Source organism: Chelon labrosus (genome assembly GCF_963514085.1).
Source record: "Chelon labrosus genome assembly, chromosome: 1".
NCBI lineage: Eukaryota > Metazoa > Chordata > Actinopteri > Mugiliformes > Mugilidae > Chelon > Chelon labrosus.
In genome coordinates this window covers 13,214,640-13,230,152 of record NC_140337.1, presented here as the reverse complement: position 1 = coordinate 13,230,152, position 15,513 = coordinate 13,214,640, and the positions used below count along the sequence as shown (strand labels likewise).

The window sequence follows — 15,513 nt, the reverse complement described above, 5'->3', positions numbered from 1 at the left end:
AATAATTACTTTCTGTGGACGTGGTCAAACAAGCCCCAAGTCTGGGTTTTCAAAATGTTTATTTTCTGTGTACTGTTGTTCTTCTCTGTACATTGTTTGAAAGCAGACGTTTTCACATTAGCTGCTAGCTTAATTAAGTGTGGCTACTACAGGTTGTACAGACTAGTCGACTAGTCCGTTTGTCGACTTTACTGCTGTGCCATGACGCTTCAAGCATCATGTTGAATAGTCACTGATCACATGACTGTAAAAACATGGACGCCTCAAAGACGACAGGTGAGGAGCCCAGTGGGTTGTTGAGACAAACTAGCCGCAGTTCATCAAGTGTGTGGAAATACTCGACTAAAGATGAAGCCCATACTACTGTGACATGCAAAATATATAAGTCAGTCCTGATATACAACAGAAGTACTACTGCAATGCAGACTCATCTGAAAAGGCATCTGCTAACGCCAGCAGAGAACCGGTCCAAATCCTCTCGACAGCAGTCAGTTAACAATTTTACTAGACGTCCTGCGGTAACAGAGAGAATGAGGCTGCAAATCATTAATTTGATGGTGGATTTAATTATTATTAGACCTTTAGCTGCTATACACGTAAAAGGCTTCTGAGAAATATCTGAGTTTTTTTTTAACCCAGCTATACTATCCCATCTTCAAACATGCTGTGGAGCACCATTAAATGCTATAGATGGTGCTGATGTGCTGCCTGTTTTTATACAGGCTATACATATCTGTGCATGATTTGTCAGTTCTCAGCACATGTATTCAGGTCAAAACATAGATTTCATTGTTGGAAAGCATTATTTTCTACTGAGTTTTTATTAGTCATCAGCGACTAGACGGTGTCGACTTTCATCATATGATAGTCGGCTTTAAAAAATCGGAACTCTTGCTCCCCCTAGTGGCCACATCAGGCTAAAAATCAACGTTATTAACTACGAATAGTTGATAAGTAGTTTCTTTTTTTCATTATTGTTTATGAAAATCTGCTTAAACTCTATTTGAAACTCATACACAGTCAAATGTGACAACTAGAGTATATATCTGAAACCTTAAAAATATGGTGTTTGTTTCACTTTCATAGCAATGAAAACAGGCAAACCCTAAAACAAAATCTCCGAATCCACAACACTATCAGTCAGTCAATTATCATGAGTTATAAAAGACAAAATAACTGAAAAAATATACAGAAAACTTCCTAAAACGCTTCCTAGAATGCATGCAAGCAGACAAAATGTAGAAAGTGGAATCGGCCACTTTGCTTTATAAGTGTTCATCAAGCTGAACTAATTATGTAAATACTTGAGTGCCGGTGCATCAACAAGTCAAGCGGTAGTAATACAATGTTGTGTCTAGACGCAGCATTTAGGTTTTTCGTTTTTTTTATTTATTTGGAGGGGGGTTTGGTCGGTCAGACACTCAATAATTTATAACTGTTTTTCCATTTTCTCCTCCTTGGTGTTTTTGGCAAACAGGCCGTGCCAAAGTCATCTCTGTACATGTGTGATCTTCAGGTTTTATTGTGCTAGAGAACTGTGTGAAAACATCTTGCTGTTAAAAAACACACAGCCGTGACTCACTGCCGTGTTGTCCACACTGCCCAAATTAGGTTGCGAAGCGTTGTGTTCATTTGTCATAATTGCTAACGGTACAAACTGTTCCGCTTGTACTCAGATTACAGAACTTTCTCCTCCCTCGAGTTATTTGAGGTGAAACGGGAAGACATCGTGGCCGGCTTCTTCCTGCTGACCTGTCTTGACAGGAGGCCATTTACTTTCTCCTGGTAGGTGTCAAGTTTTCTATTTTTTGCGCTTCATGGTTTCTCTGTGTGTAACACTGTGACATGGTGGCCCTTGCATGCTCACTGGAGCATAACATTCTGTCGTTAGAGACAGCAGGACTTTGGTACAGTACCTGGTGTTTGACAGCTTCTCACACTGTCTCTGCATTTGATGACAGTGCTTTTGTGCAAGACGTTGGTTTTTGGTCTTCGGCACGCATACAGATTGTGACTGCGTGCCTCTTTGCGGGACCCCTACCCCCAGAAAAACTGTCAAATGTTGAGTTTTGTGAGGCGAGACTCGAAAACTCCCACTTCCACCACCAGGACTCCGGGACTGCATATGTTGGGGGTGGGTCTATACATATTTGGAGGAGGAGGATTCATGTGTGTTCCTTCTCTCCACAACCAACAGAGGCTTTTGTTTTCAAACTGTGGGGGCGATGCCTCCCCGAGCGTGCACTGCACTACCAATTCCCTCCAGAAACAGCCCTGCTAGTGCGTCGGTGGGTCAGGGGGATTCACCCAGCAGCTTGTCATGCCACAGCTTCCAATTACTTGTCTTTCACCCACCCATCCCTCCATTGAAGCTTTGTTTTATCAGCACCATTCCCTGAAACATACCTGAGCTACACCAAACCTGTCAGTCGAAGGGCTTTTAGGAGCCCACTTTGCCCTTCCTCTTCCTCTCTTGTAACTTTCCTCCCCCTCTGCCTCATTCCCAGAATCCTCCCCTCTACCTACACTGCCTGTGTGTCATCCTTCTGTTCTAATGAGAGGCAGGGATCAGCAAGGCAGACCCCTGGAGTTTGACAGAGCTACCTGTTGTGCCTCCGTATTTCTTCCTACATAGTTTGTTCTCTCGCTCTCTCTCCCTCCCTCTCTCCCTAAACACCAGAGCTGTCGACTCCTGGCAGTTTGATTCTAAACTGTTCCCCCATGTCGGCAGTAGCTGCCATGACAGAGAATAAAACGAGTGAAATGTAGAGTTTGTAGTGAACAATGTGAGGTTTGGCTTCGCCCCCTCTACATAGCGTGTGCAAGGCCAGAGTATTCTTTTTCTTTTCAGTCTAACAAAGATGTAGGGAAATAGTTGACACATTTTGTGTTAATATACTTATTTGCTTTCCTTCCAACACTATATTTATGTTGGTCTCATGCCTCCCATGTGTGTCCACTTCGAACAAAAAGTCTGAATTTCTGAATTCCTAATAGGAAATTTTCACTTCAACAAGTCTGATTTCAGACACAGAAAGTTTGAAGAACCTCACCAACCGTGACCTCAGAATCTAAGATGGCTGCTCCACGCATGTAGCCGTTGGCCATTTGCATTTCTGTCTATTTTTTGTCTCAGTAAATGAACTGTACACACAGGAGTGTCCAACATTTATCAGTACACATGTTGCCATGGTGTTTATATGCTTAGACTCACTGCTATCAACTGTTATTGCAACCAGTGGCTAACCTAGCTAGCAAGCAACCCCGCTGTGCTGCATCTTGATTTTCCGACTTGCGCTCGAATGGGGCCAGCTCGGATGTGACGTCATTCCCAGCTCCACCTGCTGAGGTAAATAAAATGAGTTTAGAGTTGGAAACAAGGGTGTTTGGCCTAGCTTAGCATAAACACTTAAATTAAAGGTAAATAGCTAGCCTATCCCTATCCCTATCCCCAGCATCAACCACAAACAATTGTTCTGACATATCTCCGTGTATGCGTGAGGAGATACTGTGTGCTTTAAAATGACAAATTGATCATTATTACTTTGAGTTGTTGCCAGGTGCATTTTTCTTTCTGTCAGGACTAAGCTAGTAAGCTAGCAGTATGCTGCTGCCACCAGTTTTCATGCTAAGCGAGGAGGAATGTGAGGTTTGAGATTGACGAGATTTAGAACAGCAGTTTTTTTAGTCAGCCCGGGACTTCCATACAGCACTACGGCTTTAGTGAAAGCAAGCTGCAACTCCTGATGCTGAAAAAGTAGGCCAACACAAATAACCACTGACTAAATGACTAAATCGCCACAGAACTCTATGGTAAAATTCCCAACTTTACAGTAGAAACAAGCACATTTACGGCCTGGTTATTTTCTCTGTATCATATTTTCCCTTTCATGACAAGTGTAATTCACCTGTTTAAATAATATCCAAGTTTAAAGTTATGCATAATTAAAAGACATGGCCACTTTAAGTAATAGTGAGTGGCCTCACAGGACGCTAGCTGTTTGCCTCGGCATCACCTGCCTGCCTCAGCTCCACCGGCGCTCCACGTCTTTTCCCATTTTTTTTTTATTAGCCAGGAGTTAGGAGGTGTCAGGCGCTGCCAGCATGGCGACAGCAATTCAGTGAGCACAGGGTTTGGCCTCGGCACAGGTACGATGGTACCAAACCTGGCAACCACACAAGATACAACATGTAAATACGATATCTTTACAGGAGCTGATAGAATGATTTTAACCTTGGACACAGCTAGACTTGTTAGTTTCTCATTGATACATACAAGTTAGGATGGTATCAAAAGGCTTTTTTCCACAAAGAAAAAATGTCATTGTCCGTATGCAAAAATCAAAAGCCAGATGTGCCCAGCTATCAGAAAAAGTATAAATACTGCTGTTTTGCAATAAAAAAACTCAAATTGTCAGCAATACACGTCTGTTTGTGTATGGACTAAACCAACAAGACACAGTTTTAGTGGTGTCTGTGAGCACTGTTTTCCTCAATCATCTCATCGCACTCAAAGCAAATTGACATGTTTCCACAAACAGTTCAGCTGTTAATTTTTGACTCCAGTCTGAAAACCGATCAGAAGAAGAGAAAAGTTGCAGATTAGCTGCAAACCAGCGTCGTGTAAGATTTGTCTTTTTGGATCAGGCTCTGTGTTAAATTCCTAAATGTCACCATTGCAGTGAGAAATCCCAAAGTAGCATGGAAGGCAAACAAACTGTAGGATTCAGTTCCCGCCTCCACGTATTCTTTCACACATCACACAGATTGAGAAATCCCTCCGCAAACTGTGGAGTCCCATGTGTACCGTCGAGCATAAAGTCGTCCGGGTATGGCCGAGAAAACACTACTATTTTTTGCGTTCAAATGTACAACTGTAAAGTTTTTTAATGGGGTTTTTAGCCCTGCCGGCTGTTACCATAGCAGCCATATAATAAGTGACAGAGAGGTTTTGAGCAGCAATCAGTGCGGTGCGCTGTTTAACGCTGGATATTTCCAGAGTTTATGCAGGTTTGTTGGAGGTCAAGCCAGATTATTATTTGACGCTGCATCAGCTAAACTATCCCATCTTTAATATTCCACATAATCAACACACATTACTGTATTGATTGTAAGAAATCTCAATAAGCTGGCAGAACACATTACTGCACAGTATCACGTGTATCAGTGACGCCCCAGAAAACTTTGCTTTATTTTCTTTATAATCTGTGATGTTGTTTTATTTCATTGAAAGTGCTTCTAATCAGATTAAAGAACAAAATAAGAGCTAAGATATTTAATTAGACTCATAAAATTGATTCAGAGTCAGAGTTAAATGCGTCTTTGTCCTTTGTGGCCATCGGTCTATGTCTTTTGGTTGCTCTGGCACATGTTGTGAGTCGCACCATGCTGCAAAACACAAAATGGAGAAGGGGAGGAAAGGGGGGAGAGGAGGCAGACACTGACTTCCCAAGCTCTCACTGTTCAGCTCACCGCTGTCAAGTAGGTCAATGCGACAGGCTTGACTGATTTCTCCTCTGTAGTGTTTTTGTTCAGGCTCTTTCTCCCACTAGGTGCCATGGTGGATTCACCTGTTTGATAAAGCTTACACAAATGCAGAGTGAGCTGCATGTCTGATCGAGTGCGGAAAGAACTCGGTGGGCTTCCTTTAGCCAAAGCAGATTATTCATTGACCTAAACACGCAAAGGAATTGGCAAATAACAAAAAAAAAAAAAAGGAACTTGAAAGACTATAATGAAGTTCATCTAAAGTTCATCAAATGCCACTGGACATGTGATGCTCTTTAAGCTTGGTTGCTTTTTTTAGGGGTAGATAATCTCCATGGGGACCAGCTGAGCCATTCTTATTGAAGTCATCTTCCCTCACAATTGTACATTTTGCAAAATGATGAGCGTAATGACTTGCACACTCCACTTCACGGGCCCTCTTCCTGCACACTCAGCTGCTTCAAAAAGACCACATCTGACTCATAATAGACCTCATTAGACTTGTATTGAATAAGCTCCGAGCCTGGCGTAACTTAGTCTCAGTGTTAGCTGCTTTTTGCCTCTCTGTGTATTCTCCATTAGAGAATTAAAGATTAATTGCCAAATTTCTCCAGTTTAAAGCATTGATTAATTACAGCGAGGATCGCTGGTGGATCCAGAAGATTAATGTCGAGAGATTTGCCCCTTTTAGATAGCTATTGATTTTGATTTGCTCAAAGATGCCTGTCTTCTCTTCCCAGGAGGGCGGAGGCTGCATGGAGCACAAGCAATGTGCCAGGCAGCTCTAAATTACATTTTGTGAGGCACGGCTTAAAATACGGGCGCTGTGAATTAACATTCACTTAATTGGGCAGCAAGTGGTTGTACTAAAGAGGTTACCAATGGCAACAAAGAATCAAATGCTGCATTACATAGAAATTGTCTATTCAAATCAGGCATTAGCAAGGCACAGATAGATTAAATGTAGCCTCGGTTACACTTTTGGTGTCAAGGGCCTCTTCCTCCTTCTTTTTGCTGAGTAGTTTGTGCGAAATTTCTCCTTTAAGATTCCATTCTTTGGATCTCCTGCTTGCGTCGTCTCCTGCTGCTCATGAACAATGCACGGCATACAGTAGCACAGTCAAAGATGAAGACAATTGCATTTTTTTTTGGTTGTCACATTTTTGCCGTTCAATCTCGGTCACAACAAATCTGAGCGACTGAAGCGTTCCATCTGTTGGAGACACAGGGTTCTTTATTATTTGCGCGCCACCAGTAGGTAGTCTTCCAAACACGGGATTACGCCCATTGTGATCCGCCTAAGCACACCGCATTAGCCATATTCTCATGAAATCACATGAAAGCCACTTTGAAACGTAGGATGCGTCTGATATTCCTGCATCAGGGGAACGCGTGCCATATCTGCCAGTACGTGATCTCGGATTCAATTATGGTACCATTTTAAATTAGATATCTTTGCTGTGAAAAAAAAAAAAATAAAAATCCCAGATTGCACCGCTTTGAAATGGAAAGGGAGTAATTCATGAGACCTGTGTGTGATCTGCAAAAAAGTGTTGTATCAAATGGATTCGCAATGCCAGTCTCTGTAGAGTATTCATCCTCGTTTTCAGCGCGAGCAGGTACATTTAACATTGCATGAGTATGGGGGATTGATAGGAGAGCATACATGAGAATGTGTTGATGGAAAATTGCAGATGCACAGCTGCTCCGAGTGTAAAATGAGAGGTAATGCTTGTATTTGGAAGCCTTGGATTTGGGCTCAACACGACTGAGGTTGACTGGGTGGATAAGAATCTCCCAAATATCTTTTCTTCTTCTCTGCCCCCTCTTTTTTTGATTCTCTGTTTGTTATTACTTCAGTGCTTGAATATAATTCTGCAATGACAACAACTCATGGCAACAACAAAAAAAAGTCTCCTCCTCTCTCTACAGGCTCTGACATAGCTGCAAGTTTCAAGTGGCTGTCTGCAAGGACCACCATCCCAAACCTGTTGAACTCAATCAATGTAGCTAAGATGGACCATTGGTTGCAGGTCACGTAAGCTATGTTGGGGGAATGTTTGTCTCCGTGATTGAGCTGTCCCCTGGGCTTACATTAATTGAGCTCCCAGTAATCACACGCAGGTCCATATGATCAGCGTCTGCAGCCCTGTAAAAGGTGGTTGAGATTATCCCCTGTCTGGATGTTCTGTTTCTCCACTGTAATAGAAATAGATTTTTGTCTTCCACATGTTGATGCCTAAACAGAGATGCTTCATAATAAACTTTTGGTTCAATGTTCAGTAAGGGTTTCAGTCTTTTGGATGGCAGCATAGGTTGGTAGGCCTTTGATTTGGCCTTGACTAAAATATCTCAACAAATTAATCTCAGACATTGATGATCCTCACAGAATGAATCCTACTGACTCTTTGTTTTGCCTGACATTTTCTTCAGCATCACTCGCACATTATATCTCAGGGTTTCACTTCCTAATCCATGTATAGTGATCTAATTAATGGACTGAGAACGTTTCTTTAATAAACATTCATGTGTTAGATAGTACATCCTCTGAAGATTCCTCTAGTACCTCAATGAGGTTGATTTCTTTGTTTTTTTCGAGTAACATTGCAGCAATTATTGGAGTTGGTTTTGATCAAAATACCAACAAACCAAATGACAGTAACATCAGCCTTAGCCAGGTATCTAATTAGCAAATATTAGCATCCTAACACTCTTGCCTAGGGACTACAGAATTGTCACTGCATTTAGCTCACTGATGTTAGCATTTAGCTCAAAGCACATTTATGTCACACAGAGCGTCTAGCTTGTAGTCTTGCTATTTGATAGTCTGAAGCTGTGCAGAACAAAAACCTACCTCCTTTTTTCAAATGCCTCAAGTTTGCCAACGAAATATTAATGGAACTATCAAGGTGTTTTTAGCTTGTCTCCTCTGTGTTTTCCTATGGCATCTCAATGAGGTTTTTCAACTAACATCACAACAGTTGTTTGATGGATTGCCATAACATTTTGTATTTGTGTAATTTATTACTTTCTGGATAATTTACCACAAGCAATTAATTTGTTAAGCTAAGCCATGCTTTTGATGCAATTAGCAAATGTTAGCATGCTAATACTCTTAACTAAGAAAGTAGGGATGTAACAAATTACCGATACGAATCGGAAATCGGTTTTGATTTAAAAGATGTGAGTGCATCGATACACAAGCCCCTGGACCGATCCAAATGTACCACGAACCGGTCGATGGCCCGATTACAAAGTTATGAATCGGGTTATTACCGTAATTTCCAGACTATAAGGCGCACCTGAATATAAGCCGCACCAGCTAAATTTTGGGGAAACTGATTGTTCCATATATATATAAGCCGCACCCGACTATAAGCCGCACCCAAGCCGCTGGTGTTTTAATGTTTAATTACCGTAAGGGTTTCTTCTACCACGGAGAGGATTGTCGGGACAGAAATGACTGTTTGGAAACGCAAAGCGTCCCATTATTTACATTTGAGAAACACAATAAATCTTTCAATCAATCGATCATCTTACAAACAGCATTCGTGCAGTGCACAAATAATACAACGGTGCGCTCCTAGCGTAGTGCAGTATAAGAAAAAACAAAGCTTACAACGCTTGACGAGGCAATAACGTTAAATGGCTAAATTTAATTTGTTTGTAATAGTGCTTGCCTAACACGGCAGCAAAAGTGCAGTAACCCGGCTGCTCAACAAAATAACCAGCATTTTTTTCGAAAACCGCCAACACAGCAGTAAAGGTGCAGTAACACGGCCGTTTACTGTATCAAAATAACCAGCCTACTATACCAGAAAAGTCAGCCAGATCGATCGCCTTTAACTTAAAAGCAGCTCTCGTACTGCATTTGTTTTGCTCTCGTTACCTGGCGCAAACTGTCTGTCTCGCTCCTGCGCTTCCATGATAGTGCGCCCCTGGTGACCGTTAGCTGTAAAAATCCATAATTCGTTGTATAAACCGCAGGGTCCAAAGCAAGTGACAAAAGTAGCGCTTATAGTCCGGAATTTACGGTATATCAGCAATACAGCTGGAAGCCCCGCTTGCTTATTCTCTTTCTCTCTCTCTTTCCCGCAAAAATCTCGCGAGACTCTATTAAACTTATCACTATGAAGGTAAACAATATCACATTTTTAGGATTGATTTTGGATCATTCATAATGTAAAATGTCTACTTTAAACAAGGAACTATATCGGATTACTCTCTAGGCAATTGAATCAGGTCAACTGGACTTGGTTTTTGTCTGTGTCTTCGGGCTAGTCAGACTTGCTGTATCTCTCGAACTGATGAAGCCACTTGGATAAGGAGCGAAACGTCTTCACAGACAAAAACCAAGTCCAGTTGACCTGATTCAATTGCCTAGAGATGCCTTTGACCTGGACAAATGAGAATTTGCACAGACTCATCGGATTACATCATATTGCACTGAATCGTACCGAATCGGATCGGATCGGATCGGATCAAATCCTACCGAATCGGATCGGATCGGATCAAATCCTACCGAATCGAATCGAATCGAATCGGTTGTTTTTAAATTGTATCCTTCCTGAATCGTTTTGTACCCCATGTATCTAGATACGTATCGAATCGTCTTATATTGGAGAGATGCACACCCCTATAAGAAAGGTCTTAAAAGAACAGCATTGCTACTGTCTGCTAGCTTACTGATTTTAGTATTTAGCTCAAAGCACCTTTGCCAAACAAAGCTGCCTAGGAGGAAGCTGCACAGAAAAAAATGCTCAGGTGAAATTTTCTGTTTTAAAATGCTACAAGCTTGCCACCAAAATATTGTTAAATGTAACCACCAACATGTGTTTAGGTTGTTGGCTTTTTGGTTGTAGGGTGTTGTTTTGGTGGCAGTATTCCAGAAAAGTAGCCAACTAGCTAATTCACAACTAGCTAACTCACAGCTAGCTAACTTACAGCTAGCTAATGCGTGTTTTTTTTAATGTAGCTTCCCTATTTTTTCTTTCTGTGGATGTATAACCAAAAGACATGTGTGTATTTTTCAGTTTCAACACTCTGGGAGTTAATTGTCATTTCCTAGGTTACAAAATACATTTACATTGATGTTACATGCAATCGTAACGCTTCTAAAATGTGTTTCTATGTTCAATCTGATCCTATACTGAGAGTACTCAAATATCAGCCTGAACAGTAAGTTATACCTCATATTTTGAGGACATGTTCAGAATGGACACCAGTTTATTTTTTTAAAAGGCTTCAGGACAAACTAAACTCATTTTTGTGTTTTGTAACTAAATAAATGGAGCTGAATAGAGAAAAGATAAGTGGACGGAGAAAACCATGTCTCTTATCTCTCTTCCAGTTGGTTACAGTTTAACATCAATTGAAAACAGATATATTTATTCTGACTGTGAATAAACTGATGTGAATATAGGGGACTCTGTTCAAGGCCTTGGACCAAAGCAAATGAATGAGGCAGTTCTCTTTGTCCTCTATGTATGTGCTACCAGTCACATCCCAATAAATCCCTTTGTAATAATGAATGAGATACATGCTTAATTCATCTTCCCAGTAAACCTGGGCGGTCTAATTTGTACAAATATTTCTATGGATGGAAGCAATTAACTGTATGATGCACAAAGGTGACACTGCAGAGCTAAATCATTCCTCAGATGGTGAACCAGAATAGGACTCAACATGTTTCTCTTTAGTTAAATTCATCAGGGCGGAGAAGCTATTACCTCAGCAAACTGCCACGACTGAATAATTAATCTTCCCATCTCTTGTTTGTTTGACCCGAATGTGTAACATCTATCCCTCGCTCTTTGCCTCCTAATGAAATCCTTTCTTTAATTTGAGAAAAATGTTGGCCCTTCATGTTTAGCCCAGCGAAGTCCTTGCTGACTCTTGATTTGTCTAATGCATAATAAATTGCAGTTATGTGGCACTTTTGGACTAGAAGGTCGTGGACACCTTGAGAAATAAGAAGAGGCTTTTCAAAGTAATACGTAAGTAAAAGTCTTCCTCTAAGAAAAGAATGCATTGTGAGAACTGGTGACTGTTCAGCTTGGACCGCCTTGAAGTGACACCGTTGCCACGTCAACGATTCTGTGACGTTGTCCTGTAAGTAGTGAACGGAGTATTCTGACCTTTTACTTTCATAAAAGTAGTGATACTGCACTGTAAAATACTACATTACAAGTAAAACTGAAACTCAGAGAAAGTGATAGTAGAACAGAAAATATCCCCCATAATCTTGCCTGTTAGATCATTATAGCATCCTCACTAACACATTGATTCATCTGTTTGTTCTCCATTAGTCGCTTTGGAAAACTAAACTATGAAGACGCAGACTTAGATTTTGTTATTGTCATTTAAAGCTATTCACCAGCAGTGCACATTAGATTGAAATTTCGTTTTGCTGACTCACACAAGCAGCTTTACACAGTCAGGAGGAAAAAAAAAAAAAAGCTAAGAACAAAAAAAGAACATTTTGTGTTAAGGAGTCTGAGGACCTGTGGGGTGGAGTTGCTCCAGAGGCTGCAAAACCTCTTCCCAGAGTCTAGCAGGGAGAACAGTCCATGTTGGGAGTTGGTTGGGTTATGAATGATGTTTTAGGTTCTGGACAGGCAGAGTTTTTTTTTGTTTTGTTTAGTTTTGTTTTGTTTTTACCCCCAATGTCCTAGATGGGAGGAAGTGATGTGCCGATTATCTGTCCTCTGCACCGACTTCTTGTCATTGCTGCCATGATTTGCCCAAGCAATTGTTCAAACCCCTGAATTAGCCAATCAGTGAACAGATTAATCACCACTGACTGGCATTTTTGTGGATGTTACTTAGACATGTAGCACCCACCTAGACCAGACCAGGCACCCCCACCCCATAGCAATGACACTCCTCGATGGCAGCAGCCATCCCCAGCAGGATGCAGCCTGACACAGGCACACACACACAAAATGCTTTAGGAACAACTAAAAAAAAAACATGAAGAACAGCACAAGGTGTTGACCTGGCCTCCAAATTCACTAGATCCCAAGCTGATCAAGTATCTGTGGGATGATCCACAGGTTCTGCCATCTTGGCAATACCTGTCTGACTCATACGTAGTTAAAACAAAAATGCATAAAGAGGTCAATCATGAGTGACCTGAGACGACCACACCCACAAATTATGCACAATACCGTATCAAAGTATAATACAAAATATATTTAGTTACCTTTCACTGCCAGGCTCTTTCAGAAAACTTTGATTCATTTCTTTCCTTTTCTGTATTTTTGAACCACTGTCTTTTTGTTTGTTTGTTTCTGAAGAGCTGACATTTTGAAGCGGCAGACCAAGGCTTTCACATGGCAACGGTCAAAGCGCCTCAACAATAGCGGGCGAAGGTTAAAATAGATTTTGGCAGACAGAAACCGAACCTAATCAAGCGCGTGGCTGCGGTCGGATGGCGTTTTCATGCTTTTAAGGCCCAGTAAAGTCAAACTGAAACACCCTCCGCGCTCCGACGTGCCCCCTCATTTTCCCCAGATTGATTTTTCTTATTGTAATTGATTGGTGGGTAAAACGACACGAGGGCTGGCTGCGCCGTATGCTGGCGAGTAAAACATGAGTTTTAAAAACACAGATTGTAAATTGACCCGTGTTTTGTCTGCCAGGTTGGAAGCTGTGAATAAACAGCCTTTTAAAGGATTGTGCTATTCATTCGAGCACTGGCAAAGAATTGTTTAATGAGCTTAAAGAAATGCAGTAATCTAAAACAAATTAGCTCATGATTAACTTTCCGCCGGTTAGAGTTTTACCCCTGTGTCTCCAGTGTTCAGTGCACTATGATGCTCTTGATGAAACAACACAAGCCTGTGTCATTAAGGAACAACTTGCAAAAGCGTTTCTGTTCTAATATCACGATGAGGATGCCTTATAGGCCTTATACATAACAAATACTGGAGACACAGAGAAGAAGAAGTTCCTGCTAATCAAAGAGCTCACTTTCAGAAAAGTCTGTGTCTTACTTGTGTGAAGACTTGTGCCAGAGGCTGAAGGCGCAGACAATTGGCTTTCAATCAGACGAGAGCTCAGAAACTCCCACTTCTTCTCAGACGTTTGGATTTCAAAGGGAGGCGAGGATCAAATTGCACTTAAGAGACAAAGTGTGAGCAGTCTGGAGTCAGTGTTTAATGATGCCCTTTGTTTGTTTTCTGGGAAATTTACTTTCTAATCTCCTGGACTCTGCAAAGATTTGCCAGGGAGCGGTGCCACATAAAAACCCCCTGATTTCTTATTTTATCCGTGGACAACCAAATCGATCGCCGTCTCCCCGCTGCACCTGCTCACCTTCATCCTCCGCACCCCACCCCTCTGAAAGAGATAGGCCCGCGCTGTCCATCCCGCTCTCCAATCAGACTGTTTAGACCAGGCTATTTCAGGGGGAGAATGAGGCACCGGGTGGTCAAGCGCCCCTCAGTGTCAGTGTCTCCCTGAGACAAGTAGGTGAGTTGAGAAAAAAAAAAAAAGCATTGAAATTTCCCAGGATCTTGACACGTCTAATTGAGATTTCATGGCCTATTTTCCCAGAGATCCGACCGAAACCTCGCTCCCTTCTACCGCGAGCAGTATTTCCCCGAGGATCGAGATGAAAGAAATTGTTTTCAGGTTTTATTTGGTTTTTGTTGCTTTAAGGGCTTTTTCTTTTTTATCACGCCAGAGCTGCTTTTCAATAAAAGTGTTTGTTTTTTTTTGTTCAGTAGACAAAGTGACTACGGTTGACGGGAAAAAATTGTGTTCCAATAAAGTTTCAGTTCCTTCCATCAGAATATTTCATTTGACTGCACGCATGGATTTGTCGTGATTGTACCAAAAAGGAAAAAAAAAAAGAAAAAAAAAGACCACAGTACTAATTTGTATTCATCACAGAACGCCTTCAGCTGTTATTGGCTTCCAGTCAAAATGTTTGACAAGGTACTGGAGATATTTGACCTATAAGGACATCAGTTATGTCACAGTTGATGTTATTTTTGCTTCAATAACATGTCTTCTTTCCGACTAGTGCAAAAAACAAAATCCGAAATACCCATTAACTGCATTTATTAAGATATTTTTCTCCAAACCGTAAACAGCTTTCCAAAATGTAATTTTAAAATGCATCCCTTAATGGTCGTTTTTGCAAAATTTGTTTTTATTTCTCATATTCTAACCCGAGAAATTTCCACTTCTGTGCATCTTACATACATCAAACTGTCCTGTTTTAATCCAACTTTTTTTTTCCTCCCCTAAAAATTGAAAATAGCAGCATGTTTACAGAGGAATTTGTTTGGATTTTATTTTGCAAAACACTGCATATATATATACTGTGTGTGTATATATATATATATATATATATACTGTGTATATATTTTTTGTATTTTTGTATATTTGAGAGCCAAGTTTCTTTATTTTATTTTATTTTATTTTATTCTATTTTATTTTATTTTATGCGTAATGCGTGCAACAACACCAAAGCAAATTCCTTGTATCTACAAACATGCTTGGCAAAAAAGTCTTTTCTGATTCTGATTCTGATGTAAAATATTTATGTAGTTATACAAAGAGGTATCCAAAATAAAACAAGAATTTTTAACTTGGTTTCATCTAAGGCTCTGGAAATAAAGTCTCACGTAGGTAGCGTAAAGGGATGGCCTTAATTTATCAACTAGTTTCATGGTGATGTACTGTATAAACTGACTAAGCATAACATTATGACTACCTTCCTAATATTGTGTAGGTCTCCCTTGTGCCTCCAAAACAGTTGTGACTCATCAGAGAATGGACATGGTCCTTCTGAGGGTGTCCTGTGGTGTCTGGCAACAGAATGTTGTTGGTGTTGTTAGCCTTTGGGTCCTATGGGTTGACGGGAGGGGCCTCTGTGGATCATCCCACAGATACCTGATCAGTTTGGAGGCCAGATCAACACCTTGTGCTGTTCTTCATGTTTTTTTAGTTGTTCCTAAACTGTTTTTGTGTGTGTGCCTGTGTCAGGCTGCATCCTGCTGGGGATGGCTGCTG

The 15,513-nt window shown here is 41.0% G+C and overlaps 1 protein-coding gene across 1 annotated transcript in view; it reads left to right on the top strand.

The window, feature by feature from the left end:
• LOC311490318 (ELAV-like protein 2) overlaps window positions 1-15,513 on the top strand; it is a 147,548-nt gene that overhangs the window by 96,203 nt on the left and 35,832 nt on the right. Inside the window, exon 2 of the mRNA XM_084547748.1 lies at window positions 7,420-7,520. The gene's annotated coding sequence lies outside the window, so the exon portion shown is untranslated. The remainder of the gene's footprint in view (window positions 1-7,419; window positions 7,521-15,513) is intronic.